Source organism: Schistocerca cancellata, chromosome 8 (genome assembly GCF_023864275.1).
Source record: "Schistocerca cancellata isolate TAMUIC-IGC-003103 chromosome 8, iqSchCanc2.1, whole genome shotgun sequence".
NCBI lineage: Eukaryota > Metazoa > Arthropoda > Insecta > Orthoptera > Acrididae > Schistocerca > Schistocerca cancellata.
Window position 1 is genome coordinate 178,808,345 of NC_064633.1, and position 19,843 is coordinate 178,828,187.

The 19,843-nt window shown below is 45.3% G+C and overlaps 1 protein-coding gene and 1 pseudogene across 2 annotated transcripts in view; one reads left to right on the forward strand and one right to left on the reverse strand.

Annotated features, from left to right (window-relative positions):
- LOC126095172 (uncharacterized) overlaps positions 1-19,843 on the forward strand; it is a 1,128,014-nt gene that overhangs the window by 719,699 nt on the left and 388,472 nt on the right. The window lies entirely within an intron of this gene.
- On the reverse strand, positions 19,198-19,314 carry LOC126096035 (5S ribosomal RNA; annotated as a pseudogene).

The following is a 19,843-nucleotide window of genomic DNA, read 5'->3' on the forward strand; positions in this document are numbered from 1 at the left end:
GATTCCAGTAGTCACTTTACACTGAGTCAATAAAATACCACCAGACAAAAGAGAATCACTGCCTATCAAAGCCATAGTAACATACGAGGTGCATTCAAGTTCTAAGGCCTACGATTTTTTTTTCTAATTAACTACTCACCCGAAATCGATGAAACTGGCGTTACTTCTCGACGTAATCGCCCTGCAGACGTATACATTTTTCACAACGCTGACGCCATGATTCCATGGCAGCGGCGAAGGCTTCTTTAGGAGTGTGTTTTGACCACTGGAAAATCGCTGAGGCAATAGCTGCACGGCTGGTGAATGTGCGGCCACGGAGAGTGTCTTTCATTGTTGGAAAAAGCCAAAAGTCACTAGCAGCCAGGTCAGGTGAGTAGGGAGCATGAGGAATCACCTCAAAGTTGTTATCACGAAGAAACTGTTGCGTAACGTTAGCTCGATGTGCGAGTGCGTTGTCCTGGTGAAACAGCACTTGCGCATCCATTCCAGGACGTTTTTGTTGCAGTGCAGGAAGGAATTTGTGCTTCAAAACAATTGCGTACGATGCACCTGTTACCGTAGTGCCCTTTGGAACCCAATGGGTAAGGATTACGCCCTCGCTGTCCCAGAACATGGACACCATCATTTTTTCAGCACTGGCGGTTACCTGAAATTTTTTTCGTGGCGGTGAATCTGTGTGCTTGGATTGAGCTGACTGGCGCTTTGTTTCTGGATTGAAAAATGGCATCCACGTCTCATCCATTGTCACAACCGACGAAAAGAAAGTCCCATTCATGCTGCCGTTGCGCGTCAACATTGCTTGGCAACATGCCACACGGGCAGCCATGTGGTCGTCCGTCAGCATTCGTGGTTCCCACCTGGATGACACTTTTCGCATTTTCAGGTCGTCATGCAGGATTGTGTGCACAGAACCCACAGTAATGCCAACTCTGGAGGCGATCTGTTCAACAGTCATTCGGCGATCCCCCAAAACAATTCTCTCCACATTCTCGATCATGTCGTCAGACCGGCTTGTGCGAGCCCGAGGTTGTTTCGGTTTGTTGTCACACGATGTTCTGCCTTCATTAAACTGTCGCACCCACGAACGCACTTTCGACACATCCATAACTCCATCACCACATGTCTCCTTCAACTGTAGATGAATTTCAGTTTGTTTCACATCACGCAAATTCAGAAAACGAATGATTGCACGCTGTTCAAGTAAGGAAAATGTCGCCATTTTAAGTATTTAAAACAGTTCTCATTCTCGCCGCTGGCGGTAAAATTCCATCTGCCGTACGGTGCTGCCATCTCTGGGACGTATTGACAATGAACGCGGCCTCATTTTAAAACAATGGGCATGTTTCTATCTCTTTCCAGTCCGGAGAAAAAGAATCAGAGGCCTTAGAACTTGAATGCACCTCGTATTTCACCAGTGAATGTCATGAATAGATACTGAGTGAAGGACAGAATGATTAGCACAAATATCGACAGACTATGAGATCTATTCTATTGTCTGTGAGGCAGTAGCAGCATTAAGCTATAGATGGAAAGACAGTAGGTATTTTATTTCATTTAACAAAAGCATTTGATTGTTTGAACGATGAAATTCTTCTGCATTAGCAACTTTGGGAGATTAGCGAAAATTTTAATAACGTTCCACATCGTATCTAGACTGTAAGAAACGTAAATTTATCATCCAGGTTCATTAAACAGGGGAGGTATCTGAATCTGGTTAAGGTTCGGATTACGGAAAATGGGGGTACCAAAGGGTTCTGTTCCGGTTCCGTTGCTCGTCTTGATATAAGTTAATGTTCGATAAGTATGGTAAGAAAGCAAGAAAGAATGCTTGGTACGTAAACAGCTCACGTTGCTTCTCGACATAGTCTCCTTTGAGGATATACACTTCATTCAGCGATCGTCCAGCTTTCTCATCCTATCGAAAAAATAGGTTCTGTCAGACTATGCAAACTATTCATTGATTGTAATCATCACTTCCTCATTTGACAAGAATCTCTTCCCAGCAAGCTAAACTTTCAAGTTAGGGAACAGGAAGAAGTCACTTAGGGCAAATTCTGGTGAATAGAGTGAACGACGAACTAACTCAAAACCCAGTTCATGCACTGTTGCCATTGTTATCGCTGATGTGTGGCATGGTGCATTATTCCGGTGAAGGAGAATCTTTTTTGGTAGCAACTTTAGCCAATTTTCAGCCATGGGTTGCGTCAAACGATGCAAGAATAAACCATAATAGGGTCTACTTAGGGTTCCGCCATTTTTCAAGTAATCAATGAGGATTATGCCTTGGGAATCCCAAAAAGTAATGACCATCACCATACTAGTTGACGAAATGGTTTTCGCCTTCTCCGGCGCTCTTTCACCATACTTTTTCCATTTTTCTGACAGTCGTTTTCACTATGTTGTGTAAGATGGATTCAGGTTTCGCCATCAGTGGCAAATCGGCGCAAAAAGTCTTCCAGATTGCAATTAAATACCACCAAACATTGTGTTGAATTGTTGTGCCGAATGTGCTTTTGGTGGACTGGGAGCAATCGCGGCACCCACCTCACGCAAAGCTTCTTCACACTCAGTTCTCCATACAGGATATTATGCACTCGCTCAGTTGAGGTGCCTACAGTCGCAGTCACCTCACTAATTTTTAATCGGCGGTCTTGCGTCACCATATGGATTATGTCAACGGATGCCTTTGCGATGACCTCAATTGGACGGCCGGACCGCCCTTCATCTTCTGTGCTTGTCCGACAACGTTTAATTTCATTAATACAATAGTAAATTACCTTCAGCGATGGTGCAGAGACCGCGTGATCTTGTTTCATTTGTGTTTTGTTTTGTGCGGCAGCCCAACTCTTCAAATGAAAATGTTTACTAACAGCACGAAACTTGGTTTCTCCATTTGCATCGCAGTCGACACACCGACAGGTTCAGAAAGTCATCAACAATCCATTGTACTCCGTACTTCGTCATACGATCCTTGGAACAAGCAAGCATACCAACCATGTGGGCGGCACAAAAATGTTCTTTCTTTCATGGAAATTTACCAGTATTAACAAACTACACTCCTGGAAATGGAAAAAAGAACACATTGACACCGGTGTGTCAGACCCACCATACTTGCTCCGGACACTGCGAGAGGGCTGTACAAGCAATGATCACACGCACGGCACAGCGGACACACCAGGAACCGTGGTGTTGGCCGTCGAATGGCGCCAGCTGCGCAGCATTTGTGCACCGCCGCCGTCAGTGTCAGCCAGTTTGCCGTGGCATACGGAGCTCCATCGCAGTCTTTAACACTGGTAGCATGCCGCGACAGCGTGGACGTGAACCGTATGTGCAGTTGACGGACTTTGAGCGAGGGCATATAGTGGGCATGCGGGAGGCCGGGTGGACGTACCGCCGAATTGCTCAACACGTGGGGCGTGAGGTCTCCACAGTACATCGATGTTGTCGCCAGTGGTCGGCGGAAGGTGCACGTGCCCGTCGACCTGGGACCGGACCGCAGCGACGCACGGATGCACGCCAAGACCGTAGGATCCTACGCAGTGCCGTAGGGGACCGCACCGCCACTTCCCAGCAAATTAGGGACACTGTTGCTCCTGGGGTATCGGCGAGGACCATTCGCAACCGTCTCCATGAAGCTGGGCTACGGTCCCGCACACCGTTAGGCCGTCTTCCGCTCACGCCCCAACATCGTGCAGCCCGCCACCAGTGGTGTCGCGACAGGCGTGAATGGAGGGACGTCTTCAGCGATGAGAGTCGCTTCTGCCTTGGTGCCAATGATGGTCGTATGCGTGTTTGGCGCCGTGCAGGTGAGCGCCACAATCAGGACTGCATACGACCGAGGCACACAGGGCCAACACCCGGCATCATGGTGTGGGGAGCGATATCCTACACTGGCCGTACACCACTGGTGATCGTCGAGGGGACACTGAATAGTGCACGGTACTTCCAAACCGTCATCGAACCCATCGTTCTACCATTCCTAGACCGGCAAGGGAACTTGCTGTTCCAACAGGACAATGCACGTCCGCATGTATCCCGTGCCACCCAACGTGCTCTAGAAGGTGTAAGTCAACTACCCTGCCCCACAAGATCTCCGGATCTGTCCCCCATTGAGCATGTTTGGGACTGGATGAAGCGTCGTCTCACGCGGTCTGCACGTCCAGCACGAACGCTGGTCCAACTGAGGCGCCAGGTGGAAATGGCATGGCAAGCCGTTCCACAGGACTACATCCAGCATCTCTACGATCGTCTCCATGGGAGAATAGCAGCCTGCATTGCTGCGAAAGGTGGATATACACTGTACTAGTGCCGACATTGTGCATGCTCTGTTGCCTGTGTCTATGTGCCTGTGGTTCTGTCAGTGAGATCATGTGATGTATCTGACCCCAGGAATGTGTCAATAAAGTTTCCCCCTCCTGGGACAAGGAATTCACGGTGTTCTTATTTCAATTTCCAGGAGTGTATTACTATGTATCAATGATCTACAAACAAATCAACGATCTGCCAACAGAAACCAATGATTATTCAACCAATTTTCTCTTCGCAGCTGGCACAAGTGCTATTAAGAAATACGTGGAATATAATGCTAATGATTGAACTAATAGAGGATACCCGGTAACATCAGCACATTTAACTGCAACAAAACGCAGCGCATACCGTTTCTGACGCGAAAATCTTGTAATAGCAAAATTTTCCTCTCTTAAGGTAGCCAAACAGTTACTGAAATCGATCAGATTAAACTATTAAAGCTAAGGGTAAAATTAAGGTTTCCTGGAAGTATCACGTTCAAGGTCTTGACAGAAACTGAATGTTGATTTCTTAATTACAAGAATAATCTACACTTTACCCGGCAATGAAACGCGAAGGTTTCATAGTCTATTATCTTATCTAGAACTGTGTTTTATGTGTACTCACCAAGAATATTCTTCGTCCAGAAAAGGGCTGTCTGGCAGATTAACAGTGGTAGTTTATAATCTATGTATACGCCTTTGTCCAGCTGTTTCGAAATACTGCCTCTGGCATCTTTGTATGTACATTGCATCTTCAGTTCTGTTGTTAACAATGTTTATTCATTCAAAAGAGACTGCAAAATTCATTCAGTGAGCACTAGACGGAAAAACGATTTGCACTTCGATAAAGCTTATTGAAACATTGTGCTTAAAGGTGTGCAGTATTCAGCATGTTTCACTTTCAGTATGCTTCCAGCACAACAGAGAAAAATGACAAATCACATGCCGTCAGATTTAAGCGGGACACTCCCTTTAACTTTTACAGTAGTTCTTTGCTGCAGTTCCATTACTTTATGACTGCCCGAATCAGAATTCTGGTAACTATTTAATGAATCGCCCATTACAAATAGCTTTGTGTAACATTTTCTCACATGACCTGATAAGTACATAATAAGTGAATAATTAAAATAAAATCAGTTCTTTTGTTAGTGTAAAGTGAAGTACCATGATTATTTCGCCGAACGTCTTGGTGGCAGTCGGAACATGAGTCTGAATATTCTGCATCCTTATTAATGGAACATACAGTATCACACATATTTATTTATACAACAGTATGCTCTCAATTATGGGCAGCAAGTTAACTAACACAGATTCTGCAGGCAGTACAGATCGGAATATTTCCAAGTGGTCGTCGTGGGTGTGTCGTCACAGTTGAAGCAAGTGTCGCCTGGTGCACTTTGCGCAGGTAGTTCCACAGCACTACGTAGTGTCTGCTTTGACGCTTTGATAAAAGGTATCACTTGTGTACTGTAGGAACGAGAACATGCGTGCACTACAACGTTGTAACTAATGGGCCATTGTAACTGTACACGGAGGTGCCATCTTGCAAACTGAAGGCAGCAATCTCCAGTACGTATTCAAGTATTCGTCTTCGGTCCCACCTTCATATCGACAATAGGCACTACCTTATATGTTGTAAGAAGGAGAAATTACACACTGCAAAATGACCTCTCGTTGATTGATTTCACTCTCCATACTGGACCAGATGGAATGCCATGCACTGAATGGTTCAGTTAACCGCCAACTGTCGGTATCAACGACCATTATCACACACTGACCTCAGTAAGATCCACTATAGTGCAAAGCGCCCATGTTGTGAGCCATTGTCTCTCGGAAAACAGGTGACAAGTTGCAATCAGCAGGCAGGAGGGTTCAGTAACTATGTATTTTAACTTTTTATAACTACATGCGTTGATTCAACCTGTATATTCTGTAAGTCGATCCTTATTCCACTTTTATATTGAAAACATTGATCATATCAGTTGTAGACAATCAGTTATGGCTCCTGCACAACATTACCATCGTCAAAAATTCCATTCCCCGTTACCATGTTGAAGCTGGGATCCACATTATTTAATTGTAATTTCACTGTTGGAAAGTCCATTACCATATGCTATTGGCAAATTTTGCCTTGTCATGATACATTGTAAAAAAATTTAATTAGCAGACTTTACTAGTTTCATATTGATGTAGTCCTGCAGCGCATTACGTCTTGTAATAACTTGATAATAATAATTTTTGAATTATCAGGTGTGAGTCACAATTCCGTTAGCATTTGTAAATTATCAATCTTGGCGATAGGTTGTCAGATGTATACATCGCTTTATCATTGAAGATTGAGACAGTGGTCTTGCCTCGCTGAATACACCGCTCACCCATCAAATCAATGCAATTAATCAACGTCGTTCGTGACCAGGAGTAGCATGAGTAAGCGGTTGGGTATATTACGTATCTTGGCTGTTTTCCCTTTGCTTCATCGATAAAGGACGGAAGGGATGGAGGTGTAATGTTCTTCATCACCAGTCTCTGCAGCAATGTCCTGGATTAAATTCCATCCGCAGTCTCTCGTGGAGAGTGGATATGTGACACTCTTGGTGCTGATCTGCCCATTGGGTTGGGGACATTAAGCTTGGGGGTGCCTTTGGTGTCGGTAGTCCAGTTAAGATTAGGCTGTATTCCAGCAAAGCGTTTCTTCTACTACCTTCTCTCATCGTCATACAACGCAAATACACACATATACACACACACACACACACACACACACACACACACACACACACACACACACAAGTACACACACACATACACACACATTACTGTCATCTGTACGTATCGTCTACACGTAACGCACATTTGTCGCTCTCCGTGGTCAATGTCTCATGGCTATCCACGCAATACGAGTTTCCGCTTACTCAAGACTGAGATGAAACCTCATTTAATATCATTGAGATAATTTCTACGGCATGTTAACGGATAAAAACTTTCTTACAGTTCTTTTCGGAACTTGGAATACCGTGATTTTTATAGTGTACCGTAAACCGTAGTGAAGTTTGGGCCACTTATACCATGTACGATGTACACTCCTGGAAATGGAAAAAAGAACACATTGACACCGGTGTGTCAGACCCACCGTACTTGCTCCGGACACTGCGAGAGGGCTGTACAAGCAATGATCACACGCACGGCACAGCGGACACACCAGGAACCGTGGTGTTGGCCGTCGAATGGCGCCAGCTGCGCAGCATTTGTGCACCGCCGCCGTCAGTGTCAGCCAGTTTGCCGTGGCATACGGAGCTCCATCGCAGTCTTTAACACTGGTAGCATGCCGCGACAGCGTGGACGTGAACCGTATGTGCAGTTGACGGACTTTGAGCGAGGGCATATAGTGGGCATGCGGGAGGCCGGGTGGACGTACCGCCGAATTGCTCAACACGTGGGGCGTGAGGTCTCCACAGTACATCGATGTTGTCGCCAGTGGTCGGCGGAAGGTGCACGTGCCCGTCGACCTGGGACCGGACCGCAGCGACGCACGGATGCACGCCAAGACCGTAGGATCCTACGCAGTGCCGTAGGGGACCGCACCGCCACTTCCCAGCAAATTAGGGACACTGTTGCTCCTGGGGTATCGGCGAGGACCATTCGCAACCGTCTCCATGAAGCTGGGCTACGGTCCCGCACACCGTTAGGCCGTCTTCCGCTCACGCCCCAACATCGTGCAGCCCGCCACCAGTGGTGTCGCGACAGGCGTGAATGGAGGGACGTCTTCAGCGATGAGAGTCGCTTCTGCCTTGGTGCCAATGATGGTCGTATGCGTGTTTGGCGCCGTGCAGGTGAGCGCCACAATCAGGACTGCATACGACCGAGGCACACAGGGCCAACACCCGGCATCATGGTGTGGGGAGCGATATCCTACACTGGCCGTACACCACTGGTGATCGTCGAGGGGACACTGAATAGTGCACGGTACTTCCAAACCGTCATCGAACCCATCGTTCTACCATTCCTAGACCGGCAAGGGAACTTGCTGTTCCAACAGGACAATGCACGTCCGCATGTATCCCGTGCCACCCAACGTGCTCTAGAAGGTGTAAGTCAACTACCCTGCCCCACAAGATCTCCGGATCTGTCCCCCATTGAGCATGTTTGGGACTGGATGAAGCGTCGTCTCACGCGGTCTGCACGTCCAGCACGAACGCTGGTCCAACTGAGGCGCCAGGTGGAAATGGCATGGCAAGCCGTTCCACAGGACTACATCCAGCATCTCTACGATCGTCTCCATGGGAGAATAGCAGCCTGCATTGCTGCGAAAGGTGGATATACACTGTACTAGTGCCGACATTGTGCATGCTCTGTTGCCTGTGTCTATGTGCCTGTGGTTCTGTCAGTGAGATCATGTGATGTATCTGACCCCAGGAATGTGTCAATAAAGTTTCCCCTTCCTGGGACAAGGAATTCACGGTGATCTTATTTCAATTTCCAGGAGTGTATTTAAATATCGCGTATATTCCAGATACTTCAAACTTTAAGAGCTGTGATGCCTACATGCATCTTTAGAGCCGCCATTTCCTAGAGCAGCTGGAAATAACCTGGGTCTGCTACAAATGTCTCACAAAGATAGTGCTTAGCACGGCTAAAGACACTAAAGAGCGTTCTCTCGAAACTTTGGTTTTGTGAGAAGGAAGTAAGCAGATCAGCGTAGTGAAGGTGACTTTAAAGTACTACTTGTTGAGACCATCTGAGTTAAAAATCTGAGATGCAATGCATATCCTTCTTACATTTCTTATGCGTACGCTAAAAATGTGAAGAAACATGGTACAGCGTTGTGATACAATGGCGCTGTAGCAAAATTGTCCTGTAGTACTACATGTCACAGTTATTTTAGGATTGACCTATATTTCTGGGTTTCTTCCCATATTCAGATCATAAAGAGGCTCCAAAATAAACAAGAAGAATCGGCTCATAGCAGTACAGCTATTATACAACAGACAATTTGCAGGAAGTACTTAATGAGGTTAAATCATGTACGTTACCTATACGGAATGTAGCTGAGAAATAAATTTGTAGATATTAGCGTAACTCCTGTTTCGGTTTACAGGTTTAGTTGTTGGATTGCGTTGTGAATTGGATATTTTTTTTTCAGGTTTGGCGTACACTGGAAAACACTACGGACGATAATAAAAAATAAACATCCCTTGACTCTAGGTCGGCCTACCGTATTTTGTAAACAGAAGACGAACTGTTCGTTTTTCATTGTTTAACTATGTACATTTGGGTTTCCTGTCACAGACGTATAGTGAAAACATATGTCGTCCGTGGGGAAGAAAAGTCGAAATTTTTAGAAATAATTTTCCTGGAACGAAGTGGCAAAATGCATTTATGACTCTTCATAGTACCCTAACTCTGAGATTTTCTCAGAACATATTGATTGCTAGGATTGGTGTTGGTGAAAATGTAAACAGATACTTTGATCATCTCTGTTCTGAACTTGGATGCGTTCCAAGTTCCAGTACCTGGAATTGCAACGAGAATAATCCTGTGGATGCTCCTGAATACATTAAAACCATTACAAAGAGGGGCGCTAAATATCCCGAGAAAGTAAGGATGCCTCTAACCCTGTATTTCCATTAAGTCCTGTAATAATACTGATGCTGAGGTTGCTTCTGTTTGCATTGGCCACAGTGTAAACATATATGGAGCACGTGGACTGAAAATGGCCCTTTGGATGCTAGGTAAAATAGCACTTCATCGGAATGTTTCGACTACAGTAATCTGAAGATTTTTTATGAACATTTTGCTTCCTGTCCTGAGAAGGCAAGGAACGACAAAGGCATTAACTGGCGATGATTTGAACTCCCACCTGAATGTTGAAGTTATTCGACAGTGCTTGCAACATAACATCCGTTTCATAGCTTTGCTACCAAATGCTACACAGTTGTTGCAGCAATTGTATGTGGCATTCTTCCGACCACTCAATAGACACCGGAAAGTACTGTTAACAGATTGGAAAAGTCTCTAGTTGCTATATGGTGTGCAACAATGCCTAAACAGGAGTTTCCAACTTCCTTAATGAAACTCGTGGAGAAAGTTGACGAGAGTAAAGGTTAAAATTTGGGTGCGAGGTTTAAGAAATGTGGACGTAATCCAAAATCAAGAAGATTAATTAAATAATCAAGAAGATTGTGAACTCTTACAAAGAGAAGTAAGTGACAAGTCTTTAGAGCACCTAGCTGAAAAACAGCCGACATGACACAGAGAAAGCTGATATTAAGGAGAAAACGAGTCAATGTCACCCCAGCAAAGAGCATCCGATCAGTGATGCACATCAGCAGAGTATTCTACTGCTAAATCTTCAAGTGGGCAGAACCCACCCTCTGCTGACACAAGTATGAAGTTAAAAAAGAAGGCAGCTCATCGCATCACTTGCAGCTCTGGTGAAAGTGACGAAGACGATGTAATGTGTGCTGAATCAGATTACAGGTCGTTTCAACATTCAGTCTATGAAGTTGATGTCGCGGAAGAAACTGAGGGTTTCAAGGAAGAAGATAAGACAGTGGGGAGCTATGTGTTGGTGAAACATGAAGGAGGACATTATTTGGGTGTAATAATCAAAATTATGAATGATACGGAGTCAGTGGGGAAAACCTGTATATAGCCGACAACAAAAGATAAAACTGGTACAAAAATGAGGAAATAGTTTGTAAAATACACAGAAGCGTCTACGAAACTGGTATAGGCATGCGTATTCAAGTACAGAAATATGTAAGCAGGCAGAATACGAAACTGCTGTCTACAACGCCAGTATAAGAAAACAAGTGTATGGCGTAATTGTTAGATCGTTTACTGCTGCTAAAATGGCAGGTTATCACGATTTACCTGAGTTTAAACGTAGTGTTATAGTCGGTGCAAGAGTGATGGGACACAGCATCTCCGAGGAGAGATGAAGTAGGGATTTTCCCGTACGACCACTTCTCGAATGTACTGTGGATATCAGGAATCCGGTAAAACATCAAATCTCCGACATCGCTGCGACCGGTAAAATATCCTGCAAGTCCGCTGCTCGTGGTCGTGCGGTAGCGTTCTCGCTTCCCACGCCCGGGATCCCGGGTTCGATTCCCGGCGGGGTCAGGGATTTTCTCTGCCTCGTGATGACTGGGTGTTGTGTGCTGTCCTTAGGTTAGTTAGGTTTAAGTAGTTCTAAGTTCTAGGGGACTGATGACCATAGGTGTTAAGTCCCATAGCGCTCAGAGCCATTTGAACCAAATTTGAACCAAGATCCTGCAATAACGGGACCAAAGGGAGTCGTTCAACCTCACAGATGTGCAACCCTTCCGCAAGTTGCTGCAGATTTGAGTGCTGGGCCATCGACAAGTATCGGCGTGGGAACCATTCAACGAAACATCATCGATATGGGCTTTCGAAGTCGTGTAACTTTAATGATGACAGCACGACACAAGGATTTACGCGTCGCCTGTGCCCGTCGACATCGTCATTGGACTGTTGATGATTGGAAACATGTTGTCTGGTCGGACGAGTCTGGTTTCAAATTATATCGAGCGCATGGACGTGTACGGGTACGGCGACAACCTCATGAATCCATGGGCCCTGCATGTCAGGAAGGGACTGTTCAAGCTGGTGGAGGCTCTGCTATGGTGTGTGGCGTGTGAAATTGCAGTGATATGGGATCTCTGATACGTCTAGATACGACTCCGACAGGTGGCACGTACGTAAGCATCGTGTCTGATCACCTGCAACCATTCATGTCTATTGTGAATTCCAACGGTCTTGCGAAACTGCAGCAGGACAATGCGACACATCAGACGTCCATAACTGCTACAGAGTGGCTCCAGGAACACTCTTCTGAGTCTGAACACTTCCATCGGCCACCAAACTTCCCAGACATGGACATTATTGAGCATATCTGGGATGTCTCACAACGTGCTGTTCAGAGAAGATCTCCACCCCCTTCTCTTACGGTTTATGGACAACCATGAAGGATTCATGGTATCAGTTCCCCCCAGCACCACTTCAGACATTAGTCGAGTCCATGCCACGTCGTGTTCCGACACTCCTGCGTGCTCGCGGGGCCCAACACGATATTAGGCAGGTGTACCAGTTTCTTTGGCTCTTCAGTGAATACGTCCCAAAGCAAGGAACAAACGAAATATTCTGGTACTTACCGGAATGGTTAAATTTTGAGGTTTATTCTGTGTTTTATTTAGAATGTTGCTACTCATGTATTGCAACATAATATTATCATTAATTTTATAGTGAAGATTGTTTATGGCATTCTCTCTCAGCAAACTTCCTTGTATGCAGTTATCTGTCCCACAGATGACCTCCACAGTTACAATTTTCGAACAGCCCTAAATATACGAGCAGGTTAAGTAGAAATGCAACTGTCACAAAATTCCACTGTAATAGTTACAGTTCTATACGACTTATTTGGTAAAATTCTGATGAAACAACATTGCATTTAATAAATGAAGAATAACTACATCATAGAAGAACAGCGATATTAATAAAATGATGAGCTTACGTGGCTTTTTTTTAAAAAAATCGTAAAGTATGTCACAACGCTGTTATGATTTACAGTACCCCATCATACACATAACTAAAGTGCAGCGAGTCAGACTATGGGGCAGGGTTGTGGTGGATCAACTCAGCACATGCGGATTAACAATTGTTGGCGGTTTACAGTGACTCCCCGTCTTTAGGATTGTTAAACTGTTTCACACGTACATTTACACAAATGCTGGGCTGGTTCCCAATTTATGCACTACAAAATACCACGCACTAACAGTTAAATTGTTATAATTGATGGAATAAAGTCTATGCGATGAAGTAATAAATTTCCGTCCACATCTAGATAATTAGGGGACAGAGATCAAGCTCAGACTGTTTTGAGGATGGGGAAGAAAATAGGAATATCCTTTACAAGGAAGCATACCGGACTCTGTTTAAAGCGGCTTACAGAAGTCACGGAAAGCCATCACCTGGACGGCTTGACGCGGATTTGAACCATCAACCTCCAGTTTGTAATTCGAGTGTGCTGACCACTGCGCCACCTCGCGTACTGATTCAGACACGCCTGGCACACACAACTTCTCTCCACACAGAGTTCCCTGAGAATGTAGTGGCTGGAAGAGCATCTGGCCTGAAAGTTAAAATAAAATAAATTTTGCAAATCATGAAAAAACCAAAGGAATTCGTACAATGGGATAGACGTGTACCATTCCTCACTCGGAATGCTTCCACAACCTAACAAGTAGATGTAACTAAACTTTGTTTATTTGAACAAGTAAACTTCGAACAGAAACAGTCTTCTATCTGGCAGTACAACACATGGAAATAGACGTTCGCCAGAAATTCTCTTTAGTAGTGCGAAGGAGAGGTTCGTCGCAAACAATTATTCTTCAGCGGAACGAGAATAGGATCTTAAGATCTTAGTTATGTTCTCTTAAGCGATGAGAAGTCTGTTTCCAAACTAAGTACGTATTCAAAGACAAGACTTGTCCACTGTGCAGAACACCAAGGCTCGGACCCCAAGACGCAGGAGTGCAGCCGTCCGGTGACGTCCGATCTGAATCGGTGTCCAAGTAGTGGTACGTCAGTCGCTGGGTGGAAGACGGAGCTGTCTCTACATGTTCCGCACGGGCAAAAATACTCGCTTGGCTGAAGGTTACAATTTTCCTATTGGCTATCGAAGTTGCGGCGAATGGAGCAAAATATGCATGTCTCGGGCATCCCCTGTTGCTATCTTCTGTGACCTCAGGCTGGTTACTGTGAGACTCCTGGAGGCTGGGCTGTACACTGCAGAAGCCAGTCTGAACGCAGGGGTCGAGCTGATGATAAAGCGCTAAGTTTAGATGCGTTGCTGGGTGTCGGCGTCGATGGGGAAGCCAAGAGTCATATCTCTCACCCCCTCCCCCCAACCCCTCATACGTGGAAAGCGGTGAAGGAGAGGCGGAAGCAAGTGTCCGAGTCATCAATGACGTCGCTGTCTCTGTGGCCGTTGCTGGGTCGCAACAAGGACCCTTGAGGCTCGACGTCCATGGGAGCGACTGGAGTTGATGCCTGGCAATGTGACATATTGGAAGGAGACAACACCAGGTGCTCGATGTCCGCAAGGGACACCACTGCAGCCCCGTCAGCAACTGTGATATATTAATATATTGAAAGATCCGCCTCAGAAAATTTGCGCAACTGAGGCGGATCTTTCAATCTATTACACCAGTGTGTCCCGTTCATTTGGAACACAGAAAGGTGGAAGAGACTTACACAACTAGCTCTTTATTCAGATGAAGTGTTGAGTGCTATAGAAAAGGGATTTCAGATCCATTCCGTATTTCTGGATTTCCGGAAGGCTTTTGACCCTGTACCACACAAGTGGCTCGTAGTGAAACTGCGTGCTTATGGAATATCGTCTCAGTAATTTGACTGGAAATGTGATTTCCTGTCAGAGAGGTCACAGCTCGTAGTAATTGACGGAAAGTCATCGAGTGAAACAGAAGTGATATCTGGCGTTTCCCAAGTTAGTGTTATAGGCCCTTTGCTGTTCCTTATCTATATAAACGATTTGTGACACAATCTGACCAGCCGTCTTCGGTTGTTTGTAGATGACGCTGTCGTTTATGGACTAATAAAGCCATTAGAAGATCAATACAAACTGCAAAAAGATTTAGAAAAGATATATGAATAGTGCGAAAAGTGGGAGTTCACCCTAAATAACGAAAAGTGTGAGGTCATCCACATGAGTGCTAAAAGGATCTCATTAAACTTCGGTTACACGATAAATGAGTCTCATCTAAGAGCCGTAAATTCAACTAAATACCTAGCTATTACAGTTACCAACAACTTAAACTGGAAGGAACACATGGGAAATGTTGTGGGGAAGGCTAACCAAAGACTGAGTTTTATTGACACGACATTTAGGAAATGTAACATGACTATTAAGGAGACTGTTTACACTACACTTGTCCGTCCTCTTTTAGAACACGGCTGCGCGATGTGGGATCCTCACCAGAGAGGGCTGACGAAGTATGTCGAAAAAGTTCAAAGAAAGGCAGCACGTTTTGTATTATCGTGAATTATGGGTGTGTCACAGAAACGATACACGATTATGGCTGGACACCATTAAAAGAAAGGCGTTTTTCGTTGCGACGGAATCTTCTCACGAAATCCCAATCACAGACTTTCTCATACGAAAACGAGAATATTTTGTTGGCACCGACCTACATAGGGAGGAACGATCACCATGATAAGATAAGGGAAATCAGAGCTCATACGGAAAGATATATTTGTTCATTCTTTCCGCGCGCTATACGAGATTGGAATAATAGAGAATTGTGAAGGTGGTTCGATGAACCCCCTGCCAGGCACTTAAATGTGATTTACCGACTATCCATGTAGATGTAGATGTAGAATCTGGTGAAGAAAGGGAACCACGTCCGGGGCGGGTCTCATTGAGGTGCCAGCGGCAGTAGGTGCCATCTAGGAGGTTAACCCGGAGCACTGCACGGCCAAGAAGACAGGAGACAGTATCAGGAAGCCACCGGATACGTCCATAGACAGAATTCTTAGCCCAGACTGGATCTTTGTGCGTGAGCGTGTGTTGACGAGAGTAAGTGAAGGAGAAGTTCATCACAATCAAGTGTTCTTCAACAAAGCGAGATTCTTGAGAGCGTAGGTTACATTCTCTTAACTGATGAAAAGACTATCTCCACACCAAGTAAGTATTCAAAGTCCTATCTCACGAGCAGGACGATTTGTCCACGGCTCAGAATACAAATGCTTGGAAGCATAGGTCGCGGGAGTGCAGCCGTCCGGGCAGCGAAGGCGACGTGCAACTAGATCGGTATCCAAACGACGACGGGACACCAGTTGCTGGCTAGCGAAGACGGGTTGCCTGTAGTTGGCTCCTGCGTGCAGAAATACTCGCGTGGCAGAGGGCTAGAAATCTCCTAAAGGATTCGAATTTGCAGCGGATGCAGCAAGAGGTGCATGTTTGTAGCGACCCCTATTGCTATCTTCTGCGACCTATGGCTGCTTACGGGAGGCCCTGTGGAGGCTGGGCTGTATGCCGCGGATACTAGACTGAACGCAGGGGTAGAGATGACGATTACCCGCTAAGTATTGCGGGTGGATGGCTTCCAAGGCGAGGCCGAGAGCGACACTGAAACGCAAAAGAGAGAGTGAAATAAATAAACAACGTGTATCCTTCGCAGAAGTTGGTGGTAAGACTATTATAATGGTGTTTCTACCAGTCACTTCATTAAAGACTAATAAGAATTAAAATTTTGTCGAGTTACGTGTAACTAGTCACAGTTACTTCAAAACCGAGTGCACCCCACTTGCCAACAACGCCAGGCAGACACGGACGGTCGCCCATGCAATTGCTAGCCAAGCCCGACAGCGTTTAACATCGTTGATGAGACGGAAACCGGTGTTACCACTGCGGCAAGGCCATTGGCGAAGTCTTTCAACGATTAAAATGTATTCAAATTGTGACAGACAGTAGATGGAATGTTCTTTGGCAGTGCGAGCAGTCGACAGAAGTCGCATCTTTCTTTTTGGTGTTCAAGACACAGCCAGAGGGATTACGTCTTGACAGCCTTGTCATCATTGTTGACATCACAAAGGCGGTAATTTTGTACCACACCCACGAAATTACTTTTTCAAATGTTCAAATGTGTGTGAAACCTTATGGGACTTAATTGATAAGGTCATCAGTACCTAAGCTTACACACTACTTAACCTAAATTATCCTAAGGACAAACACACACACCCATGCCCGAGGGAGGACTCTAACCTCCGCCGGGACCAGCCGCACAGTCCATGACTGCAGCTCCTTAGACCGCTCGGCTAATCCCGAGCGGGAAGAAGCTGATCCTCTCTGTAACTGCTAAATAACAGCATACCTTCTCTCTCTTTCTGCCTTAATCTATGGTCAATGAGGTGTGTCCTCGAGTGTTAATTTCTTTTCGTTAGCCAATCCTAGTGACTCTTGTGTTGTGTTAAACTTTCGGTTTTTGCAGTGCCTGGGCCCACATGACTCACTTTTACAAAGGTGGCCTGACTATGGATTCCCACTCCACGTTTCGATCTTATTTTCTGCAGGTGGTGTATTTCGAGTAAAGTCCGGTTTCCTAAGTTTTTCCCTAAAATGCGTCCTCTACTGACCTATGTAAAACTACATTTTCCTCCTTCCACATTCGAGTTATGAAACAGCCTCTGCTGGTGGCCCCACGAAAAATGCTATTGTGACTTCAGTGACCGCCATCCTGCAGCGTCTCCTCAAAGGAAGGTTGGCCAGCCAAGAGACACAGTGGGTGCCCACTCGTCCTCCTGGGAACGCGTTTGCGGACGTCAGAGGAGGGGGTAGGAGGGGACGAAAGGCGGGGGTGGCTCGCCTGTCTGCCCACGTGACCTGATTGCACCTGCTGCTTGATTGCAGCTCATCAGAGTATGATTTCGGAGTGGCGTCTTACTTACGCGAACCATACAGTTCCTGTAAAATGTAAACCACGTTCATTAGACACGTTCAATCACTGGTACTGATATACATCTCATTAATCAGTGGAGATTATTATTTTGATATGATTAGACTCTTTAATTCTGACTTCGTATTAATTATGGGGCAGTTTTGGGGAAAAACGGTCGCGTAACATCGTGCTAGATCAAGATTTCTTTCAGATTCTTGTCTCACCGAAAACGTCGGATACAGTTCTTGAGTTTGTTCAGAGTCTTCACATACGCCTCTGAATTAATTATTAGCCATTCGGAAATATGTCCACGTAACTGATACAATCGCTGCACCAAAACAGTATCATCATATCTTCGTCAGCAGAAGTAGGTGCCCTGAATTTCTTCCCTTTTGATAACTGCGCATGGTGCCGCTACAGCTGCTGCCTATTTTGTTTCCGGCTCAAAGTGATGCACACAGGTGTAGTCGCTTGTAACGATACGTGACAGAAAGGCCTCTCCATTTGACTGAAACTGCTTTTACAATTCAGATGAATCAGCTTTACTTTGAGCATTCAGGAACTGATATTGACTTTTAAATCATTGCACGTGCACTTCCATTGTTCACGAATAGCTGTAGAGCGATTACCGAGCTGTGATGCGCCACTCGGCACAAATAAGGCCATCCGTGCAACTCGTAATGTAGGCAGTAGTGGCTGAGACAGGACGTCCCCAATGTGGCCGATCATGGAGCTCAGTTTCGGCACTTCCTGACACTTCAGCTCGCTTTACTCATTGCCCGACAATACTCCTAACAACAATATCCGTACATTGCACACGAACGTTTATCAGTGTTCACCACAGTTTCCTTTTCCGCAATAGAATTAATTTGAATCACTCTGACTGTATCGAGTGTCTTGCGCAGAAGCCATTCTGATGGTTCATTACAGCCCTGTTATCTGTTTTAATTCTTTGAAACTTCCCATACGTGCAGAGGAAACTCCAAATTAGAAGCAGGTAAAATGATAGTTTGCTGTATTTATTAACGACTGTGAAAATAAAACAAAATAAAATTAGTGTATTATTTAACGAATGACCCTCGTATTTTTCTAATTTGACTTCATTTAGTACACAGTTCCCTGGCACGCCTCTTTAATTCCTACTCCATAGGAAATCATTGAAAGTATTCACTAAAGTCCGAAGACTGACCAATCAGCTCTTTCAGTTTATACTAAACATAGTTAAAGCACTCCGTCTTCAGGCCACGAGTGACCTACCGGGACCATCCGACCGCCGCGTCATCCTCCGATGAGGATGCGGATAGGAGGGGCGTGGGGTCAGCACACCATTCTCCCGGTCGTTATGATCGTATTCTTGACCGAAGCCGCTACTATTCGGTCGAGTAGCTCCTCAATTAGCATCACGAGGCTGAGTGCACCCCGAAAGATAGCAACAGCGCATGGCGGCTGGATGGTCACCCATCCAAGCGCTGCCCACGCCCAACAGCGCTTAACTTCGGTGATCTCACGGGAACCGGTGTATCCACTGCGGCAAGGCCGTTGCCAAACATAGTTAAGTGTCGCAAAAATAAGTACAAGAATTGTGTTTGCAGCTATAAGTGAATAGTATCCTTGGAGTTGAAAAACGATCAAAAAACTAAAAATTAACATCAAAATTTTTCAAAATCTGGAATATGTACTACTGAGACTGTCGTGAACACCTTTTAAATGTTGAAAAGTATCATTTCGGGAAAAAATTTAATAATAGGGTGCCATATACATAGTGACATTACGGAACCTGTCACCGCAAACCATGCCGGTAGGCCTATTGTCACTACTGTAATAATTGGAAAATTCTTGAAAAGATATCTGTCGCGGCTCGAACGGATTACCTCTGATGCAGTAACACATTCACAAAACTCGATAGAGAAGCTGACGGTCATGGACAGATGGAATATTTTACTACCGAAGTCGTATTACTGGCAAAATTTTGTCAAGACACGCAAAGATGATGGACGTAAATTAAACCATACATGAGTCATTACATACGATATTACGGGAATCGCCTGAGTGTCGGAATAGATTTTCGTATTT